The 22,245-nt window shown below is 35.6% G+C and overlaps 1 protein-coding gene and 1 long non-coding RNA gene across 7 annotated transcripts in view; one reads left to right on the top strand and one right to left on the bottom strand.

The window, feature by feature from the left end:
- The window catches only part of LOC128869150 (myb-like protein AA), an 80,156-nt gene that overhangs the window by 29,008 nt on the left and 28,903 nt on the right, over window positions 1-22,245 (top strand). The window lies entirely within an intron of this gene.
- On the bottom strand, window positions 11,828-12,815 carry LOC128869152 (uncharacterized). The gene is made up of 3 exons (XR_008455206.1): window positions 12,721-12,815; window positions 12,434-12,660; window positions 11,828-11,888 (listed from the first exon to the last, which is right to left on the bottom strand). It is a non-coding gene; the product is annotated as an uncharacterized LOC128869152 (long non-coding RNA).

Raw genomic sequence — 22,245 nt, 5'->3', positions numbered from 1 at the left:
GTAATAAGACTTATTTGCTGCTAAAACAATGAAATATCCTTATTGGCTGATATTCTGATTTCAAATAGGTTACTTCTTGCACACTCTCGAATGCATAGTCTCCGATCAGCAGGTCATCATGCCTTAAACCGGAGCTGGACCGGACCATAAACTTAATTTTTTTTGTATTAATTCTTAGCCCAGTAGTTCGTAATATTTTTTTTAGTTTTTTAAACGTATCTACTCTGTAATTCACTCCTGCTTTAGGCTATGATAAGTATATAATCTGCATATGTATAACAAAGCTGGAACGGCTTATTGTCCCATTTGGATTTAGTTTGGTAATTGGTGCGTGCAGGACCAGGTTGAATATCAATGTTGATAAAGCGCTTATAGCGGGAGTGTCATAATAGTTAGAAAGCTCAACTAGCTTTAGTGGTATTAGCTATAGGCATAGACTGCAGCAAAAATTTAAGATGCCTTCTGTCTACGCTGTCAAATTCCTGTATAAAGTACATAAATAAGCAGTAGACGTCAATGTCATATTCGTATAGCTTCTCGAAAGATAATGTCGTTATGAAGCCTTGATCTTGATCTGAAACCTGCTTGGTAATCGTCCAGAGTTCGTTCGGAATATTCGCGTACTTTTTCATAAAATATGTTTGTAAATATTTGTTTGTTTGTATGTTTGTAATAATATGTTTACTTTATCCCTTTTTTTGGATAGGAATTATCAAGCTTGATAACCATTCAATAGGCATGTTATTATTTCGCCATATCTTTACCGTATTTTGATAGTTCAGCAGCTATGTGCCGATTTACACACAGAAACATCTGGAAGGGAGACACTGTAAATTCTCTTTTCATGTCTCATTCGCGGTCACACGGGCAAAATTGTTTTCGGTAACATTTTGACGTTTACTACTTAAACATCTTCTGGTTCGAATATATTCTACAACCCGCTAACATGTAAAGCGTAAAACGTTCGTCAACAGTTTCTTAAATATATCAATGAAGAATGCCAACTGGTTACATTTTTTGACTTTTCAATTTGGTCGGGTTCACGATGTTATCACGCATGTGAGCGCATTAGATCCTCCAACGCGAACACGCACACACACGAACGCGCAAGGTTTGTATATGAAAAATAAAACGGCTGTTTTATGGTTTTCCCGTGAATTAGTCGAATTTTTCTCGCCGTACAAACCATCCTTGGACTTCAAGGAACATTTTAAAAAACTAATTGTTAAGATTGGTTCATGCGTTGTTGAGTTATGCGCTTACCAACACGTTTTGCGATTCATTTTTATATTATAGATTATACTTATATTACTTTACTAGCAAAAATAATCGTGCATTTCCCAAGCAGCATTCGGAAGTTTGTCATCGTTGTTGTCTTCCGTTTGATTGAAATCCAACACATAAGTCAGAACTTTCTCCCACAAAAGAAGAAAACAAATGAAGCAACTGAGCAACTAAGAAGAGCAAAGCGTGTCGCCAGTACAGCAGACAAATTCCCTTCTCTCTTCCGCGGCCGTCCTTCTCCACCGAACAAAATGTTTCTCTTCCAAATGTTTCCGTGTGTAAATAGGCACTATACCATCGGCATCATTACGTTTGTGATTTTTTAGTTTAGCGATTCCAGTTTTTGTTTCTACAAAACTAGGGCCACTTATCTGTATTTCAGCAGTTCGTACTTTTCCTCATTTTGCATGTTTAGAATTTCATTAAAATATTCTTTACAGCGCTGAAAAATACCTTGTTTGTCGCTTATCACTTCTCCATTTTTGTCCTTGCAGTTATTAGTTCTTGAATAGAAGGGTTTAGTTTGTTGTTTGATGGCTTAGTACATCTTTCGCAAACTTTTATTCTTATAGTCTGTTTCTATTTGCTCGACTTGTCTGTTCAGGTACTCTTTTTTCTTCTTTTTAATAATCATTTTTGCTTGTTTTCTTGATAATCAAGTAAATTTTGGCGAATGCGTAGATATTTTTTCGGTGCTTCCTTCTTTCTTTCATTAGCCATTTCGCAGTCAAGGTATATTCCAAATTTTATATACCCAAAATGCGAAAATTTTTAAGTTTGGTGTTTGTTTCTTTTATTTAATTTAAAGCTACCGAAACTGTAAGTTAAAAAAAAATCGTATTATTAAACAAAACAATGTTCGAAAAGGTGACTGTGAGAAGATTTTAGTGTTAATGAGAATTTGTTGGTTCTTATAAAATTTGATACTTTGGAAGTGAAAATCTAATTTTTTGGTCCTTTTGAGGTTATGTTAGAATATTAACTATTCTTCTTTCAACTCTTCTTAACCTCGAAAACCTTTTTACACATTTTAAAAAGCATTTGAATTTACTGAATGCGAATTAAAACCATAGAGGTGTAATCGTTTCTTCCGGCTCTCAATCCTTAGTAGGTCATAGGGCATCAAGAGGTATATTCATAGTAAAAATAAGCAACAAAATACCAGAAAATACTGAAGAAACCATAGCGACATTTTTACAAAAAGAGTACCTTATATTGTTACATAACCTGAAATATATCAAAAATAAATAAATAAAATATAGCTTAACAAAACATACATACACATTTACACATACAAAAAACGCACATTTTAAAGACTATGTGTCACGCATACAAAGTTTTTCAAGTAATTCAATAAAAATTAGGTATTTTATTTTCCTTAAATGTGCACTTTAGTGTGTTTTTATATCCAAAGCCAGGAAACACTGCAGTAGCGAGAGAAAGATTTGACTGCTAAAAGGAGAAGAACACCAACAATAACCGCGATCGCGGGCAATGTGATCAGATGTTAAAATAAAAAAAACACCAGTCTAACGGTTAGACGCGATAGAAGTGAAACCTTCCGTAAAACAAACTGAGAGAGAATAAGACGAAAGCAGCATTAGGAGCAAGATAATTATAGGTTCATTATAATATTGCTATAAAGTTCATATTTTATTTTCTTCATTTTATTATTATTCATCCTCAATGTTTTCAATTTCAACAAATGATACGAGTGGCTTATGATAGCTAAAATATGATACAAATGCTTTGGTTTCGATGTTGTCAACATGTCTTTAAAATACCGCGTCAATGGTTGTTTTTGATCGTGTTGTCGATTCAGTGCGATTGTTACACATTTTTAAATTGAATGTTGTATTGAGAACGTCAATTAAAGGAACCGCTGTGTCCAATGCAAAATTTACGTTAAAATCGCCACTTAAAATCATTGGAACTTTATTGTAATCTTTTCTAAGTATCCGCGATACTTCTGGTGTATACTTTATTAAATTTTCGTGAATGAATTCCGTGATGCTATTTATTGATTTTTTTTTTCTGTCGATATTCACGACACTTTTCTGCATTATTTTTCGGCATAATTGCGGTAAATATTTAAAAATGAAAATATTTACGAATATAAAAATACACACGCGGTTGCTATTATGAGCGTCCCCAGCAAAACCTGCGTGACCGAAACTCTAACACAATTACATTTTTTTGAATGTTACAAACACATATGCACGCAGGTTTTGCTGGGGCGTGACCGAAACTCTAACACAATTACACATATTATTATTATTATTATTATTTATTAAAATATAATTAAAATTATAGATTAATCTAAGATAAAAGCTCTAGCTACCAGGGCTATCGGCTAGTCAAGTGATAGTAGATGTAATTAAATGAAGATTATAAGACTAAATAAGTTGAAATATGTTTATAGCTTTAAGAAAATTTGACATTTTTATTATATTTGCTTCAGAAGAGATGGAGAGAATGTTGATTGGATCTGCGTTATCCAGTGTTGTGGTGCGTAAGGCGGAGATAGATGGACAATGTAGGAGAATGTGGCGTACGGTTAAGCGGTTCGCGTTGCAAAAGTTACACATTGGCGGTGGACTCTTTGTTAAATGGTATTGGTGTGTTAAAAGAGTATGTCCTAGCCTTAAACGTACAAAGCATCGGTTCATCCAAGTAGTAGTCGAAGTTGGCAATATGGTAGCGGAACCGTGTGGACTTACTTCTTTGTATTCATGCTGGTAGATATACCAATTGGCACCCAGCTGAGACTTTAAAGCTCTGGAGTATATGGTTTTAATTGATGTTGTACTAAATGGATTATAAAAGTGCAAACACGATTTTAAGGCAAGATTTGCGGCATAGTCAGCATGATGATTGCCGAGTATGCCCGAATGTCCAGGTATCCACATTAGTTTTGTGTTTGACGCTTTCTTAATTAACAATTGTTGCATGTGATATATTGGGCCTACATCCATTCGAATGTTTCTTGCAGCATTGAACACTGATTGACTATCAGTGCATATTAAAACCTTTTGTCTAATCTTTACAAGATTTAATGCTGAAATTATGCCCTGTAATTCAGCTTCAAAGATATTGGCGTGCTGCGGTAGTAGTCCGTGAGAAAGGGTTTGCCCAGCTTCATTTGTAACAGCAAATGCGATGCCAGTGACTTGCTTGGTGCCATCAGTGAAAAGGAGATTCCAACCACTTCGTTTCAGAGGGTGCACTATGCTCCAGAAAATTTGCTGATATGTTGTGTTGTTCGTGCACTGTTTACGTAAATAGCATAAGTCTTCGATAAAGCTTTCAGAGTTTAGAGCCCAGGGTGGTAGCTTGGTTTGAGGTATTCTCATTGGAGATATCTTCAAGTTTAAATTATCGGTGAGCTCTTTTAACTCGCATAATGTTGATTTATGTGAAAGTGGTCTTCTTCTTTTATTCAGTAAACGAATTTCATGGTGAAGAATATGAGTGGAATCGCAGAATAATTTGTATATTATGCGACTTCTGAGATATTTCGTGCGATCTTCGAGTGATTGAAAACCACCTTCCTTTAGCATATTTATAGTAGGTGTTGTCCTAAAAGCACGTAAACTTCTCCGAACCGCAGCATGAAATGGTGCTTTGATTTTATTGATGGTAGACTTACTACATTTTCCATATATTTGTAGACCATAGTCAATTTTTGATTGTATAATTAGTTTAGTTGCGGTAAGTAGTGTGTTTGTATGTATACAACTTTTTTTAGATGACAAATATTTTACAATATTCAATCTGGTAGCTAGATCACTTCTTAATTTAATACAATGATGCTTAAAACTATGTTTATTATCAAAAATAACACCTAGTATTTTCATAAACTTAACATTGGTTATGGTGTGATTGTTATATTGAATGTTAAGCTGATTACAATTGTGTTTCCTGCAGACATGCAGGTGCTTGCATTTCTCAAATGAAATGAGAGCACCCGAATGTTTTGACCATTCGTCCAAAGAGCTTAAAGCTGTACAAAATGAAGTTTCAATATCAGCTATTTTCTTATTATTGCATATTAAAAATAAGTCGTCAGCATATAGACAATGCTTAATGTTTGGTTGTAGGCTCATAATTTTGCTAACTTCGTCAAAAGCTATTAAGAAAAGAGTCACAGAGAGCGGAGATCCCTGAGGGATTCCATTGTGAAGAGAAAAAATGGGAGAAAAGCTGTTATTTGCCTTGCAACGAAATTTGCGATTGCTCAGAAAAGATTTTATGTAATTGAAGATTTTGGGTCCAACTTTCCAGCCTTGAAGCTTTTTGAGAACTATGTGACATCCGATTTTGTCAAAAGCATTAGCAAAGTCGATTGCAAGTACAGATGAGTGTTTTTTTTTGGAGAAATTCGAAGATAATTGGTGGTCAAGAAAAAACAAGGCGTCCAATGTGCTGGAACCGGCTTTGAATCCAACTTGGAATGATGATAGATGTTTTTTGGTCTTTAAAAACCATATTAATCTTTTTGATATAATTTTCTCCATTATTTTGCTCATGCATGGTATTAGGGAAATGGGCCGATAACTTTCGATAAGCGATGCATTTTTCTGTGGTTTTAATATAGGTACTACTACAGCTGTCTTAAAACTCTGAGGAATTACGCCAAGATTAAGAATTGAGTTGTAAAGTTGGAGTAGTCTATGTTTAACGGACATGGGTATATGGCGTAACATATCGTAATTTATTTGATCAAAGCCTGGGGTCTTACCTTTACATAGTTTTAAAGCAGAATCTATTTCATCAATGCTGATATTATTTTCAAGGGAAAGAGCAAGGTGGTCCGTGGCGTCGGTCGCACGCATGTAAGGCATATTGTTGGAAGAGGCTATGAATTGGGGCGGAAAGTTGGATGTTTCCGAAGATTTTGAAATTTTCTGTGCAAATTCAAATGAAATGGAGTGTGGATTTGTGATTACAGTATTATCTACAGTTATGGAATTAATACAATGAGGCTGCTATGTCCCCGTGAGAGTTTGTATACCCTTCCATATATATCGAGTAGGGGAGCTAGGGTTTAGTTTTTTCGTAAATTCTTCAAAGCTTATGGACTTAGCCTTTCTCTTATCCCTGTTAAAACGGGCGTTCAGCTTTTTGTAAATTATCAATGAATCGAGAGTTAGGCACCTTTGATAATCCCTCCAGGCTACCATTTTCTCAAGTCGTAGTTTACCTAGTTCTGGCGACCACCAGGGCACATTTCTTGAGGCTTTACGAGGATGACTCCGAGGAATTGCTAGGTTCGCTGCTATCCTTATAGCCTTATGAATTGTAGCTGCTTCTTTATTAGGGTTGGTGTTGTCGAAGTAAGGAAAATGCTTGTCATTTAATATATTATTAAATTTCTCCCAGTTAGCTTTGGTAGTGGTGTACCTAGAAGTAATTTTAATGCTGGGGGTATTTGGGGTACAGATGGAAAAAGAGCAAGCTATCGGAAAATGGTCACTGTTATGCAGGTCCTCAAGCGTGTGCCAGGATGCAATGGGGACTAGTTGTGGTGAACAAATGGTCAGGTCAACATGTGTGAATGATTTGTGGGTGGAGAAGTGTGTTGGGCTATTATTGTTGAGGACACACAAGTTGGAAGTAAGAATAAAATCTTCAATTATAGTGCCCCTACGATTAGCGTTTGGTGAACCCCAAAGTGGACTCCAGCCGTTGAAATCGCCACATATAATTATAGGAGTACTTATTGAGGAGGTAAGTTGCAATATGTCTGAGTGAGAGAATGTCTGGCTTGGGGGGATGTAAACAGAAATAACAGTGATTGGATATTTAACATTAAATTCAACAGCAACAGCTGATAAATTGGATATTATATCGACTCTTTTGTGTTGAAGATTTTTGTGGACTAAAATTCCACAACCTTGTTTAGAATAGTTAATGTTAGAGAAGTTATGAAAATACGGCGAAGTAAGAATAAAATCTTCAATTATAGTGCCCCTACGATTAGCGTTTGGTGAACCCCAAAGTGGACTCCAGCCGTTGAAATCGCCACATATAATTATAGGAGTACTTATTGAGGAGGTAAGTTGCAATATGTCTGAGTGAGAGAATGTCTGGCTTGGGGGGATGTAAACAGAAATAACAGTGATTGGATATTTAACATTAAATTCAACAGCAACAGCTGATAAATTGGATATTATATCGACTCTTTTGTGTTGAAGATTTTTGTGGACTAAAATTCCACAACCTTGTTTAGAATAGTTAATGTTAGAGAAGTTATGAAAATACGGCGAATATTGTTTGGGGCAATATGGTGAGTAACTGGGTTTAATATGTGTTTCTTGTAAACAAATTATATGTGGTTTGCGACCTTTGATTAGAGTTTCTAGTTCCAGGTAATTATTTTGGTAACCTTTAATATTCCACTGAAGAATGTTAACCATCAATATTATACCTTTTTATGCTTGCTATTAGAGTTATTTTCAAGAGAAAATAACCTATAGCTCTGGTTCTTGAAGCTCCCAAGGTGTAGTAGTGTTGTGCATTTCGGATATTGTTGTTAGTAGAGATTGAGGGATTGTGTTGGAATGAGTTGTGGATTCAGTGTTTGCGGTGTTGTTGGAATTGTAGGATGTAGTAAGAGGATTTGATTGGTGAACAGAAAATTGATTGGAGTGAGTTGTTGCTGCATTAGTTTCGTAGTAGGTATTGTTATGAATACAGTCCATGGTACTGATAGTTGGTGTGGTTGGAGAATGAATTAGAGAGGTAGAGCGGATATTTGCTGTTGAGTGGATGTTGTTTTGGTCGTTTGAGTTAGCTGAGAGATATTGAGATTGAGATGTCGATGTTGTGATAGCTATTGAAGGAGTATGAATATGATCCAATGAGTGTTGAGAGATTGAATGAGAGCTTGAAAGAGACGTGTTCGTAGATGTGTCGGATTGGTTAGTGGTGTTGAGTGGTTGAGTGGCGACTGCAGTGCTGTTTGAAGAGGTACGATCCATGGAGTTGTGAGCGATATTGTGGTGAGAAACTTGTGTTGAGTTTAGAACTGTCGAGTAAGATTGCATTTGGCTTAGGTTGATGGGGTTTTGTTGTTTGTATAAGCGTCTGGCTTCGGCATAACTGCACTTGTTCTGCGTCTTTATTTTTAATACCTCTTTCTCTTGTAAGTATTTTGGACAGTCTCTAGCAGAGGCGGGGTGAGGCCCAAAACAGTTAGCACACATTGTGCGTTGACATGGCAGTGTGGAATGGGGTGGAAAGTTACAAATTTCACATGCGGTGTTATTATTGCATCTTTTTATGGTGTGACCTAGTAGTTGGCATGAGCGGCATCTCATGGGAGTAGGAAAGTATTCCTCAACTTTCACTGAGTACCATGCTATGTCAATAGTGAGGGGAACTTTGTACAAGTTGAACGACAGAACTATTCTGCCTGTAGGAACTTTTATATTATTAATAAAAAAATAATAAATAATTGGCGCGTACACTTCTGTTAGGTGTTTGGCCGAGCTCCTCCTCCTATTTGTGGTGTGCGTCTTGATGTTGTTCCACAAATGGAGGGACCTACAGTTTCAAGCCGACTCCGAACGGCAGATATTTTTATGAGGAGCTTTTTCATGGCAGAAATACACTCGGAGGTTTGCCATTGCCTGCCGAGGGGCGACCGCTATTAGAAAAATGTTTTTATTAATTTTGCCTTCACCGAGATTCGAACTAACGACCTCTCGGTGAATTCCGAATGGTAATCACGCACCAACCCATTCGGCTACGGCGGCCGAATAGTTATTAATAGTTTTAGTAAATTTGAATATTCCCACAACTCCTTGTGAATTTAAAGCCTCCAGAATTTCTTTTTCGTCCGTATTTGCCAAATTCTTGTCGAAAATTGTACCTTTACAAGTGTTAAGGGCTTCGTGAAGAGTAACAGACACGGGGCATAGGCCGCCAAAGTTTTTGCATTTTATAAATTTCTCAGCAACCTTGAGAGATTTTGTTAGAATCAGCAGGCTGCCATCGCGTAGTAAGCTTACTGATAAGTATTCGGTACTAATGCCATCAATAGCCTTCTTTTTAGCAAAAACGCTGTATTTTGATAATGAGTTGGACACATCGGTAGATTTAATGATAATGAATTTTGGATCATTGCAATTATGATTTTGGGTCACGTCTGATAGTAGTGGAAAAGATGCTTCTTTATTCACCTTTTTACGTTTTGCCTTCGGGGAAATTAGCATACCGTCGGTAAGTATGCTAAATCGATTCCCCGAAGGAATCGTGGGGCTTTTACCCATATAAGGCACTTAATGATATTCTTTTAAATATTGTACAAACCAGGTAATTTGAATAACAATAAGAATGTAAAAGGATGGAATTATCAAAAAACACGTGGAAATAGCACAAATGCTCGCGGAGTTTACTCAACTTAGGTAATCACTTGATACGCACAACCGTGCGGCAAGAGAGTTAGTCGGTGACTGCAATTACACATATGCACTCGTATTTGTTTGAAAATCGACTTTTTTTTTTGGTTCTCCGTCACCTTTGGAAAATGTGTAAACAGTAAGCAAACTTTATTCATATATTTTTCCTCATTTTTGCATCAGTAAAATTAAACAAACGCCGTAGCCGAATGGGTTGGTGCATGACTACTATTCAGAATTCACAGAGAGAACGTCAGTTCGAATCTCGGTGAAAACACCAAAATTAAGGAAAACTATTTTTCTAATAGCGCTCACCCCTCAGCAGGCAATGGCAAAACACCGAGTGTATTTCTGCCATGAAAAAAAGCGCCTCATAAACATATCATAAAATAAAAAAATAAAATAACTGTATAAAAAAATTTTTTTCTTGTGATTCGAACCAAGGATTTTGGATCGGAAGCTCACATTGCTAGCCGCTCGGCTATCGCGCCATGCTGTCGGCGCTGGCCTAAAAGTTATTTAGTTCGTCGCTACGTGTATATGTAATATTCGTAGCCAAGAGTGTCGCTTTTTTCGTTTCACTTTTTCTCAAATCACTCCCAACGATTCTAAAGAAGTTTTCACTTCAAAAATAGTCTAAACAAACTAAAAAACACGCTTTTATTGCCAATCGAACTAAAAAGAAGAAAATAAATTTTAATTACAAAGAGACCTATAATGAAGTAATAGCAAATCGAACGATCAGTCATAGTCAACTACCTCAGAACAGAACTATAACAAAAATTAAGATACAAATAGAATAATTCAAATTAGAGTTAAAAGCGTGGGATGCTTGATATAGTAAATATTACAATCATTCTATTGGCAACTACCTATGTACAGAAGGTTATGAAAGTGAAGCAAAATGCATACTTTTTAGTTCGATTAGCAAAAAAGCGTGTTTTTAGCTTTTTTTTTTTTGAACTATTTTTTATTATGAATGAAAATTATTGTTATCATTGCAGTCAGTGAATTAATGATTCGATATACCTATTCGTGTTATATTTAATTCCTTTCTTATCGACTGTGAGTCTAAAGCTATGCAGTTATCGGCCGTGATAAAGAGGTAATCGGGATGATCAATATGTTACATACTTTTTCCCATATAGATCATTGATTGAAGGTCGAACCTTGTTTTTCTGAATGAAAATTATTGTTTTCATTTAGTCAGTGATTTATAGTCCGATTTAATTGTGTTATATTTATATTACGTTTCCACCGCAGCCGGAGTTTGGGTTCTCTGCCGCTATCGTGTTCTTAGCGCAAACACCAAACAAAACACCTGTCAAATCCCATACAAAATTAAAACACAACTCCATACCTAAACCCATTTTTCAAAGTCTGTTTTGTTGGGTTTGCATCTAATTTAATTATTTGGTGGTGGCAATGTTGTTCATTTTCCTCATTTATTATTGCATTCTTATCGAAACATGGCAACAATGATTGCAATTTGTTAATATGACATTTGATTGACGTTTAATATTTTTCGTGTGGTAAGCGTTTGTGCGCGCAAAAAATAAAATTAAAGTTATTGATTTTAATGGAAAACCATAAAAAATCAAAAACTATTTGGCTTCCTTCTGCGGACGAAGCATTTCTGGATATATGGGGTGAGAAGGCAGCTGAATTGCGAGGTCCACGAAAGAACTCACATATATACATATGCGGAGATGGCTCAGTCGCTGGGAGTTCTTGGACATGAGGTCCGTCCAATTGACATAAAATACAAAATACACAATTTCACAATGAAATATAGGTAAGGCATATAATATATTATTTCATTAAAGTAATTTTGTTAAAGCCTCAAAATTTCCTTTGCAGAAAATGCAAAGCAGAGCAAGGGACAGGATGTTCTCCTGTTTCTTGGAAGCACTACCAGACGGTTCACCAGATAATAGGAAGCGATAGAATAAATAATGTTGATGCGGTCGTTGTGGATAGTATAACAGGTATTTTTTTATTTATATATGTAATTTTATTTCTATGTACATCTAATTTTATAATGTTAATTTCTATTTATATATTCGGTTGCTTCGCCAGCTCCATCACTTTCGCCAATATCGTCGGATTCACCTTCATGCTCCTAACTTTCAGCTGCTCCGTCTGCTTCATTTTCATTTTCGCCACCATCGTCTCCAGCACTGAACGAAGCTTCCGCACCTGCAGCAAAAACAAAAAATGCGAAAGTAAGTGAATTAAACGAAACTATTAAATCTGCTATGACGGAAAACAATAAATTAACTGCCAAGTTAATTGATATCGAGAAAAAAAGGTTGCTGCTATTGAATTATTGACAGAAAGTGTGGTTAGTTTCTTGGAGAGAAATTAATTAACTAAAACCTATAAATCCTTTGAAATATTGCTTGTGAAAGTGCTTAAAAATTAATATGTGAAATGATATTTAAGTTTTAATGAATTGTGCCTTTTAAAGTTGCACTAAGTGCCTACTACTATCTTTTTTCAAAAATGAATAAAATGTTATTTTATAAAATTATGTATTAGAAATTTTATTGTTCTGGTCAAAAGTTGTTTTTCAGATTCAAACCAATCGGACTCTTTGTGGCTTTTGTAGGTCGAAATATTTAAATAAATATTTGGTTTCAAGATAAAATTGTTTAAACCAAATAACCTTTTTAACCAATAAATTATGATTAATTTAATAAAACATACGGGAGAATCTAGATGAAAAAAGTTATATTACTCACTGAAATATTCCTTTAACGCATTTCTTATCGATTCTCCTTCAGATCGGTCAACTGCATTGGTGCCGTATTGAATATTGCGTCTGGAATCGCGATGCATTTCCACTAGCCAATTTTCCAAAATTAAATCCTTCTCAGCAATCAAAAAATTATGTAAAACACATGCACATGAAATAACTGTGTTTACATTTTTGATGTGGTTATCCACGCCTTTTCCAATTCTCCTAAATCTAAAATAGAACCTGTATTACCAATTTTTAAAAATATTAGAGTCTCTAAGTTGTATTTACCGGGCTTTTAAATGGCCAAAAGCATTTTCCACAACACGCCGGCACTTAGACAATCTATAGTTGAATTTTTTTTTGTTCGAGTGTGTTGGTCACACTATGCGGATATGGCTTCATTAAATGCTGAGAGAGACGAAAAGCAGAGTCCCCTATAATATGGACTGGTATTTTTGTGGATCCATACTGCAAGCTCAATTCATCAAGAAGTGCACAACTTTGCAACTCGATGATTTTTCAAAAATTGCGGAATCGTTGCATCTTCCAGGACTGCCGCAATGTATAAATCTATATTTTGCATCTACCAAAGCCAATAGTACTACGGAATACCACCCTTTGTAGTTGTAGTAATCAATGGCTTTTTCCTTTCTTGGATAAATTTCAATATGACATCCATCTGTATAATAAAGATGCTTTTGATTAAACGTTATTTTTATCGCATTACTTATAAACCTACCTATTGCTCCAATACATTGTGGATAGCCCATTGCATTAAAATCTGCGACTTCATTCTCAATTTGCGCCCTTGTCAGTGGAAAATATTTCAAATATATTGGAGCCAAAGATGTCCCAACTTCATTGCAAAACTCGATGAGTATTTTGCAAACAGTTGCTTTGCCTACTCCAAACAAATGTCCAATTGATCTGTATTCATTAGAAGATCCTAGTGCATACAGAGCAATTGCCACGCGCTTTTTTAGTGAAATCGGGTTTCGATAGTTCGTTTTTCTTTTGGCTATTTTTTCAAGTTTGCTGCACAATTTTTCAAAGCAGGATCTTTCCATTCGGAAATTATCTTTGAAAAAGTAGTCCCCATTACTCTGGCAGTCTACTTCCCAAAAGGTACTGGAATGTTCCTAAAATATAAATGTACATTATACACAAATAATTTATCATAAATCTGTTTACCATACCAAAGACCATACACTTTGCGAACGCATTAAATTGGCAGCAACACTTAAAATTATTTTATTTTCCCTTAACCTTTTTTTTTAAATAATATGTGACCAACTCACTATCAATTTTTTTAAATAAAATGATAAAATCAACATAACAAATTGAATTTTATGCACCATTTTATAATTCTATCAATTTTTATTTCACAATGTCAACAAAAGACAGTTCAAACACAATTTCTCCCAAACTTCCGGTGGAAACAGTTGACAGTTCTCCCAAACACAACTCCTGCAAACACGGTGTTTGCTTTTGGTGGAAACGTAATATTAATTTCTTCTTTACCGACTATATGTCCCAAGAAATGCCAGCATTGGCCTTGACACAGAATAGATACTCTCAGCACAGAAAAAGGAGACCGTGGATTATATTGACACAATCAAAACGAGATGTAAAGTTCCAGTTTGGTTTCTTTAGATAATTTTTGTTGTGAATTGTACTTTAATCGATAAAATTTTATAAATGAAATTATGGTAATGATAAATTCCTTCTTTATTTGCCGTAAAATAATTTCAAAATTTATGTTTTGATTATTTTATTGTAATTAACAAAATTACTTCTTATATGAAAATTATTTCATCTTATATGAACATTGAATAGAGTAGATTTGCGTATCTACGCATGTGTAAAGACTATACAAAGTGAGAATGCAACTACCCTGAAAACGTTTTAGCCTTCTATTCGTACTGCAGTGCCGCGTGCCCGAGCAAGTTCGAATTCGAAAGAGTAAGTCGTAGACTCCCGAAATCAGTAAGAGTAACTCGGAGAGTGCAGGCATGCGCAGACCGCGCGTTACCTCTGTCTTTCTTACTCTTCTACAGAATATCTAAACAAAAAGAAAATATTAATCCTGGCAATCCTAGTAAGGATAATGGAAAACTTTTATCAAATTATTGCATTGTCATCGGTCCTTGATAGGTGTGCAAAATTCCAAGTCGATCAGATTTTTATAAGCCAGTGAAAATTAAGCTCAAAGATTCCGTTACATACATACATACATACATACAACCCGAGCTAATAAAAGTGTGTTAAAAACTAAGACTCCGAGACTAAATACCAAAAAAAAAAGCTAAATCAAGTTACGGAAATGGTAAATGGCCATACCGGTTCTAATACTACATCACTCATTGTCAAATTTGCTGAGAGCAAAGTAACGTAAGTATTCTTTCCATCATGAGTCGTACACCATTATCGTTCGAAGCTTCACGGAGGGAAAATTTTCCTGCGATATCGTGATTAGTGTCAGGTTCTTTGCCAACTTTTGCATAATAGTCACCTATGACAAGCAGCAAGTCTTGCTCGCTAATTTTGTTGCAAAATTTATTTAATAGATCATAAAACTCGACTTTTACACTTTCTGTGCTTTCTTCAGTAGGAGCATAAGTACTGTTAAGGATAAGTTTTGAAATTTTCCCTTCTCAATATCAACTTGCGGGTGGCAAATTTCATGAAATAAATAATAAATAAAAAGCATATATTTTTATTAACATATATGGATAAATAAAAATGTGTATGTATGTATACATATAAAATCCTCTAACTCCTAGTTGAAGCATAGGACGTCTTATGATAATGTATGGTAGGTATGAAATTATATACTTTTAGGCGCCATAAATATTTGAATAAAATAACTATAAAATATTTGATATCAAAAATCGAAATAGTATCAAATATGCTGCATTTGTGCGTTAAGTCCGTTGCGGCAAGCAAGTTGACTTAAGCACAATATATAGGGTTTTTCAGTAAGAGCGCTTCAACTTTTGAACTTTTTTGAATAAAACACAAACGGTTTGACTTTTTTAACTAATTTTTTTTTTTTTATTATCGACTTTGAGCATATACATTTAAGTATGAAATTCGAATTCTTTTGCATGACCACCGCGTGCACGTTTTACGAAGTCCAATCGTTGAACCCAATTTTCGACCACTCTTTTGCATAAATCGGCCGAAATTCCAGCAATTTCGCTTTCAATAATGGCTCTGAGCTCACAAATCGTCGCCGGCTTGTTACTGTAGACCAATGACTTCACATAACCTCAAAACGGGACGGCTTGTTAAATGGACCGTAAAATGGCCGTAATGCTCTTAAAGTAGCAGCAACAGAACGATTATTTTCAAAAAATTTGAACGATTTGCAATCGTTGCTCAAGTGTGTAGCGTTCCATGATGAAATGTATACTAATGAAGTTTACAAATGACAAGCGAAAAATAAAAAATATTGCGTCGTTCGCCCTCCCTATCGGAAAAAAGTTGAAGCGCACCTATTGAATAACCCTATATTATGTGTAGTTGAGTCGAAGGCGCCACATAGGTACTGTACGCAGAAATGCACAAAAGCTGGCAACTTTCTCCTCTCGCAGTTCGGCACGTGCAGCGAAAATGACAATTGTTGAAAGAAGAATAATTTTTTATCGCGCACATTTTTATTGATGGTGTTTTTTATAATATAAAATTAATTAATTGATATACTTCAAATGTACCCTTGTCTTTTCCATAAAACTCTGAAAGAGTAGAGAAAAGGTTAGGCTTAACCGAGTTGTTCTAAAAAATTAATGCGCGTCCAGATCTCGAAGTTATAACCACATTGCGCTATCGAGAGAAGCTTAACGATTTTTTATGGCCGTAATCGGACGGCGCTACGTGCCCTACAAGCAACGAAGCCATTGATCTTTTACGGGAAAAGTTTCCGGACCATGTTATCTCTCGAAGAGGTGATCACAATTCGCCACCGAGATCTTGTCATTTAACACCTTGTGACTCTTTTCTTTGGGGCCTCGTGAAAGAGAGCCAACAGCTCAGGGTCGATTCAAGACCTCAAAGTGGAATTCGTGAGGCTATCGCGAACATAGGACAGCCACTTTGCAATTCGGTTATGGAAAATTTCATGAAAAGGATATTGTCCTGTAAGCGTGGTCGTGGTTGTCATTTGCCTGATGTTATTTGCCACTATTAATGGCATACCTTCATCTTTATAATGAAATAAAAACCCGATCATTTATATTAAAAAAATTGCATTTTTCTTTGAATATCAAAATATATTAACACCTCTTATTTGAAAACCCTTTATTAAAACCCTGCGCAACGCAAAGACAAATCGTCAACGCACCTACTTCGTATCGCGTTCTGTTTGTGTTCACTAGCAAAGACATCGTTCTCGCCAATTACAAGTTGCACGTGTACGTGCACGTTCACCTCAAGACTGAATCACTCTATTACTTTTCGTTTATTTGCTTACAAGTTCAACCTCCAACTGAATACTTTATGCGCATTAACATATATATATTTATATATAATATATATAATTGGCGCGTACACCCTTTTTGGGTGTTTGGCCGAGCTCCTCCTCTTATTTGTGGTGTGCGTCTTGATGTTGTTCCTCAAATGAAGGGACCTACAGTATCAAGCCGACTCCGAACGGCAGATATTTTTTTATGAAGTGCTTTTTCATGGCAGAAATGCACTCGGAGGTTTGCCATTGCCTGCCGAGGGGCGACCACTATTAGAAAAAATTTTTTCTTCATTTTGGTGTTTCACCGAGATTCGAACCTTTGTTATCTTCCGAATGGTAGTCCCGCACCAACCCATTCGGCTACTGTGGCCGCCTTATGCGCATGCACCTCTGCTTATATTCATGTGTTTAATAACTATCGTAATTTTTAGATCTGACAGCTGGTATCTTGCGAGTTCTATTGTTCCAGCAGATTACTAAGCCCTGTCAGTGCAATGTAGTCACCTGTCGTCTTCGACTAACTCATCTCGCTAACTGCTTTTGCTCTCAATGCTAATCCATGTTTTTGTTTTGTCATCGCTATTGTTGTCAGCCGGTTCGCGAAACTGCACCAACCGAAACAATACATATGCGGCCGCGTGCACTTCCCACAACAAAAATAATACGATTCGCCAAAAATAATACGATTGTGTCAAAAATTATGAATTATGAAGCGTTAACAAAATTCTTTCATAATTTACTTAAACAACTTTTTAAGTCTTTACTATTAAGTATAACATTATAACATGGGATATGAATTGTAACTGTAATGAACAATACTGTACGTGAACTTCACAGAAGCTTCAGTGATTTCTTCAATGTTAAATGTTTAGAACTATGGGCTTTATCCGAAGGCCCAGTAACCTATAATAAAGTCGCACTCCTGTTTCAGAGTAACTTTCTAACCTTGCGGCTGTATATGTACATTGCACACTTTTTTTTAATTGGAAAACCTCATATTTAAGGGAGCATATTATGTTAATATTTATCTACTGTGAGAGAAAAAATAATAATGACTTCAAAATTTTGCTTAGTATTGAAATATCCGATACAGAACTTTTTATAAGCTACATGTTGCTGCATCTTACTGGATGCTTCTGCGCACAATTGACGCGGAGCAGCTGTGGTATATCGAGTATTAAGAGATATATTTACCTACATATGCATACATATGTATATTCGGAGCCTTAAGCACTCGCCAGGCAAAAATTTACGACTCACAAAATATTGGCAAATAATTCTATAACAAATATTCCGATATTGACTATTTTCGAATGGTCGTCAGTGATTTCTTTAAACTCAGATATAAAATTTTTGTCATCGTTCAGAAAAATTTTCGTATGGGGGCTCAAGCGTGTTCGTTTTATGAATGATCAGAAATATAAGCTTGAATATATGAATAAGTTTGTTTTTGTTGTGCTACACATTATTTGAAAGTGTTCACCGCCGTCGCGACTAACATAGTCGTCTAAAAGAAACATGCAATTTTTCTATGCTCCGGCACGGTACTTACTTGGCTGCGTCGTACAGTGATTTCTGAGCGGATACAAAACGACAATTTTGTTGTCCGAAATATACATGTGTTTGGTATTGTTGACTCAATTTTATCGAAAATATAAAAGCTATGAAAAACCAAAAAGACGAACCCGAAAAATTTTTTTAACGAAATTCATCCATTTACCCCCATTGGCCCACTGTTTTCCTATTATCGAGCTGGACGAGGGGAAATAGTCTTCGCCGTTTGACTTCGGCTTTGGCAATTCACACTATTCGTAGGCCGTGAGACTTCTCTATACCATTAACGTTTTCTGCTGTCAGTTTCTGTAAATTGCTTTATTTTTGCTGTGTCCTCTGCCGCTTGCGCTCCTGACCTGGTTTTCAATTTTCCTCCTCAATAACTGATTTTCCAATATTTGTACTCTGCCCCCAAACGCTTTGCTGCTTCACTCCTGCTGTTCTGCTTATACCTGTTTGCGCTGGCTTCTTTTTTCGCGAAATTACACATTCTATTCTGACTAAAATGCGCTCGTTCAAAAGGGTTGCTCATTTGTGACATTCGAATTTTGACACTCCGCACAGTGCGGCCGATTCCCAAAAAGCTGGCCAAAAGTCGAAAAAAAAAGTTTCTAGATAGAGTTTTTTTTGTCTATGGGTTGGCTACAGTAATGCCTTGAGTAGTGAACACCGTTCATAGCAACGTCCTGTACCATAAGTATCCTCTGTATTTTCAGTCGCAACGTGGCCTTCGTTTGAGCATCGTATTACTGTCGATGAATAGTGAAAGTTCTACACATTTGAAAGATTTTGTAATGGAGTAAATTGAACAAAACCAAATGGAATCATCTTCGGAAGGTTAGTAAAATACGAGAAATCTTTAGTACATATCAATACCTCGACACAAAATTTTTAGCTGCAGCAATACGTAGATACATTTTTTGCAATTTTTTTATAAAATTTGAGTTTTCAAACTGTATAGTAATACAACGCCGTCATATGCTGCTTTGAAACCTATTAAAGGTTACTCAAAAAAGTAATGGTTACTGAATAAAACAAGATTCAGCTTTTCAAAATTTTAAGATCAAATTCGTAATCAGCGACCCTGAAAACATAAATTAACATGCATCTTGATTATGTTCTAGAATATACGCTATTTTACGTGAGGGGGTGGCCAATAGGGGTGGAAGGGGGTGGATTTTCAAAATTTTAAGATCAAATTCGTAATCAGCGACCCCGAAAACTTATAAATTAACATGCATCTTGATTATGTTCTAGAATATACGCTATTTCACGTGAGGGGGTGGCCAATAGGGGTGGAAGGGGGTGGATTTTCAAAATTGTAAGATCGAATTCGTAATCAGCGACCCCGACAACCCCCGAGTAAGAAATTTTGAATCAATTATTTAATTTTTTGAGTTTTGGCCAGCTTTTCGGGAATCAGCCGCACTGTGCTCCGTTACAGAAGGTTAAATTTAAGAAGGGTGGAGAAAGGAGAAAAAATTAAATCCCTTTTGGTGATAATGGTATCAAAAAAGTACTTTTTACTTTTATGGAAACAAACTGCAAACGGTTTAAAACATTATTTAAAATTAATATTTGAATTTAAATAAATTATTTTAAAATTCATTGTTCATATACAATGTAGATCGATTTCATATACCTACATACCTACATATGTAAGCGTACAAGTAAATACATATATTGTACAAATAGGAGTTATTAGCAAAAATTGTGATTTATTAAAACAAAAAATGGTTTAACTTAATCCAATAATTATATTGCGCGAGTTAGTTTTCCAATTGAAGACAGATTGCGAGTTATTGTTGATGTTGTAGTTGTGAGAGCATTAACATTAGCCATAAGTATTGGGAAATGTTACTGGAGTGACAGTCCTTGGGATATAACTCCGACTGCCTTGCGATAGGCTAATAGAGTAATAATGAATTATTTCATAGAAGAAACAGATCCATCATAAATTTACTTTTCGCTTTGCCTACATAAGTTTGGTGTTTTGATCCCCAAATCACAATTTATCTTATGTTTTACTATTACTACCTGACGTACTAACTGTGCTTATTCAAATTAATTAATACTATATTTAAAGAGATTTATTTCTAAATGTATTTTATTTCGAATTGGTTTGTTTAAATTTTAATTTACTGATGCATTCTGGTTTAAAAAAAAGGTTCTTGACGCCGACGCTCACATTTAAGTGCTCTGAACACACAAACAGTATTTCCAAATAGCTGTCGCAGCGAACAGTTACACCGTTACAATTTTTGAATACAATGGTTTTACGGTACTTATTGAAAACGGGTGCTGGGCTTTGTTAAACCTCCTCTGGACATTTTATTCACGCAGGTGAATGTAGGCTCATTGGAAACGTGTTCCGGCTTTCTTATAATGAAGTCTGCATTGCATTCAATCGCGTTCTTGTGGAGACTATCCAACTGCTCTCCCTCTTGAAGCGCGTTGAGAAATGCTAGCTCGCTGCATGGGGTGAATTCCTTCAATAGCACCTCATCATCAAAAAGAAAACTTTGTCGACTGTCCACTGATGTACCACTTAGGCGAATCCACTAGGTTTCATCAGTTCCCACCTCACCACGAGAAGAAAAACTTTCATTCTTTCCTCCGATAAGTCGGGGCATTTACAAGGGAAATGGAAAATCGTTTCCTCTTTCTCCGGTTGTTTACAATAGGTTGCTTGTACTCCGATAGACCAGAAATATGTGAGTATGTTATGTTCTTTATTTTAAAAAGATAATTATATATATAAAGGGTGGTTAAGTTTCAAGGGCCGGTGTTGATTTTAAATAAAATACAAGTTTTTTAAGAAATTATTGTTATTTCTCTTTAATATGATAATATTCGTATGGCTCAATTATGTATAGAATGAAATATTGGCCAAATGGCATCCGCGGTCTCGGCGGCACACCTCCAAAGACAACGAAATGCAAACAGTTCCTTATCTAAAGGGTGGTTAAGTTTCAAGGGCCGGTGTTGATTTTGAATAAAATAAAATTTTTTTAGGAAATTATTGTCATTTCTCTTTGTTATGATAATACTGGTATGGCTCAATTACGTATGGACCTCCATTCGATGGTCCAAATTTCCGATGACGCTAAGGCATAATTGAGGTTCTATGCCGTTTCTTTCAAATAACCCCAAAGAAAGAAGTCCAACGGTGTCATTGACGTTTAGGTGTGGTTAACATTCGCCCTAGAAATTGAACCATCCTTTACAATGGGTACTTATAACTAGTAGAACGTACGACTACAACATTGACATGTTGTCGGTCGGAATAATTTAAAATTAGTATATGATGGCAGATTTTCCGCATTTTTAATTCAAAGGATTCTGGTTCAAGTGTAATATTATAAAATGTAAACAATAACTAAAACGTCAGTACGCACAAAACATTATTATTTAAACTCAAATCCCAGTTATGAAAATTCATTTAAAACCAATTCCCTATACTTGAGACAGCAGGATAAATATTTATACAAGGCTCTATAACCAGAGCTATTTAAGATATTTATAATATTGGATAGATACAATGCCTTTTCACTAAAATGCTCTAAACGTAAATTTTCATAAATTGGATGCCTATGATGTGTTGGATGTTTTCGGGGTCACATAAGTTACAAACTGTGCAGGCGGTAGAAAATACATTCTTAGAAGGTCTCACATTTAGGTTAAGAAGACTTCCTCTTGAACAAAAAATTAAGCTACTAGACAGAAAAATCATCACTGAAATATTTACAACAACATCTCTAAGTAAGCATACAAATCGTGTGATTCTGAGATTT

This window comes from Anastrepha ludens, chromosome X (assembly GCF_028408465.1).
Source record: "Anastrepha ludens isolate Willacy chromosome X, idAnaLude1.1, whole genome shotgun sequence".
NCBI lineage: Eukaryota > Metazoa > Arthropoda > Insecta > Diptera > Tephritidae > Anastrepha > Anastrepha ludens.
Note: the sequence above shows the minus strand (reverse complement) of the source record. Positions and strands in the feature narration are given on the sequence as shown.